Source organism: Callorhinchus milii, unplaced genomic scaffold, assembly GCF_018977255.1.
Source record: "Callorhinchus milii isolate IMCB2004 unplaced genomic scaffold, IMCB_Cmil_1.0 Scaffold1, whole genome shotgun sequence".
In the NCBI taxonomy this organism is placed as follows: Eukaryota; Metazoa; Chordata; class Chondrichthyes; order Chimaeriformes; family Callorhinchidae; genus Callorhinchus; species Callorhinchus milii.
In genome coordinates this window covers 77,848,989-77,851,195 of record NW_024704742.1, presented here as the reverse complement: position 1 = coordinate 77,851,195, position 2,207 = coordinate 77,848,989, and positions in this window count along the sequence as shown.

Sequence of the window (2,207 nt, the reverse complement as noted above, 5' to 3'; positions counted from 1 at the left end):
ATGGTAGTGTGCATGTGAGGTAGTCAGGTGGGGGAAGAGGTCAAGCACAGCTGTGATGCTCTCGAATTGCCCTGCTGACATTCACTGCCAAGGCTCACATATGAACAGAGTTTCTGAAGGATAACGTCAGCATGAGGAGGCTGGGGACCTGGAACAGAGTTATATGCCCGTGGGGAGAAAAATTAAGTCAAAGAATTGGCACCCTGAATTTATAATAAAAAATGCTACTTCAGGCCTAAAACTAAGAGTATGAGGAATGGCTGAGAAAGGATGTGGCTGGTGTTAACTGTGGCACTTGGGCATTGCTCATAGGGCAGCATGTGGCACACTGTAAACCCATCTAGCTATCAAGTTAACAGTCATTGGGCTGTGCTGGAGATAGCTTCCATTTTACAATCCATTTAGCTCATAGAGTGGCTTCATACAGGAGTCCAGTCTTTAAAGGCAGTAGACTACTACAACCGCATGATTGAACGACGGTATATAACAGGGGAATTATTCGACAGTTTTAAGAGTAGTCATAAAGGAAGTAGCTTCTATAATTTGTGGATCATCTGACTAATACAAGATATTTCCATTAGACCTCGCTTTGAAATCACCTGCGTGAATCTCCCCCTCACAGGACTCCAATCACGAGTTGTGATTATGCACAGAACATTTTTCGTTTCATATAACAAAACGTCACCTGGGCGGAACAAAATATTTGTGTACTACACTTGGGTATTTTTAGGTAATGTTGAACATTGCAGCTGCTGCCATGGTTTCCTCCCCCAAAAACACCAATAAATTGATATAGCCCTTCACATAGGATAACATCTTGGAGCACTTCAGTTATGAGGTTGGGTGTCAAACAAGGTAGATAGGTCTATTGGGAGTCATGGAGCCAGTACAATCAGGTAGTTGGTGACCATAGCCGGAGTCAAAGAAGTAAATTTTAAGGTGAGACCTGAAGAAAGATCGAGAAGACATGATGGAGGAGGAGGGAAGGATTTCCAGATGTTTGAGGTCTAGAGTTTGAAACGTAAGCACCCAATGGCGCAAAGGGTGGGTGGGGGGTGGGAGTTGGTCGCATATCGAGCCCGAGTTAGCTGAGTGGAGGGGGTAATCAGAGAAGTGCGATAGAAGGAGATGAAAGTTATAGGAAGATGCAAGGGTCCTCACCTACACATCCCTTCAGTAGGGCAAAGGGATTTATAGGCGAAGATTGTGAAATGGGTCTGTTGGGAGTCATAGAGCCAGTACGATCAGCCAAGGACTAGGATAATGGACATCACAAGAGTTTGTTGTGGGCAAGATAAAGGCAGCTGAGTTTCGGATAATGTGGTAGATGTGAAGAAAAGCAGTCTTAGTCAGAGGATCTGAGAGAAAGTTGAGCTAGGATTTTGAAGGAAAAAAAACCTGATACAGGGTGTGGTGCTCAAACAACTGGAGGAGTAAAGAGCTAAGCCAGGAGAGGTTAAGGAGATGAGAGCTACACCGCCATCATTGAGATTTGGGGGTGGGGGGCGTAGTGGAAAATATTGTCAGATGGCAAGACCTCCATGAGGCGTAGGTGCTATCTTTCATTAAGAATCAGGTCAACGTGCGCCAATGTAAACAAAATGTTTCTTAAATAAGTCCTGCTTAAACAAAACCTCCCGAAGTTCTCAGCATCCCAGGGAGAGAGGTTTTGGTGGAATCCATCTTTTACATCAGCTAAAACCTCAAAATTCTTATTTAAAAAACTGTAAGAATGGTTATATTCCAGATGGAGGATTTCAGCAATTTTGTGCATTAAGGACATTTTCTACTTGTTACTAAAAGATCCAGAGTCAATGCATTTTACCAATAACATAGTGACGTTTTAATTAGGAAATATTTCATCTGTTGTTTCTTAGCTGCCCTTGAACTTTCTGCCTCATTGCACAAAGGAAGTAAAAAAAACTGTGAAATGTTTTGAAGCAAGAATGTACTGCGGATATTCTGGGGCTCTCTTCCTGTCATTCACAGATTCAAATCTGAAGTCAATGTGTTGACGTTTTTGTGTGCCTTATCATGCTGTTAAGACATCTCAAAGTGTTTCACTGGACATACTTTAATGTGGTGTGTGTGTACTTTGTGGGTGTGCATGAAGGCCAATTTGTGCTCAACAATGTCTCACAAATAACCATTTATTTGGCGGACTGTGTTTGCAGCCTAGACACCAGGCAAATCTCCATTCTGTTTCT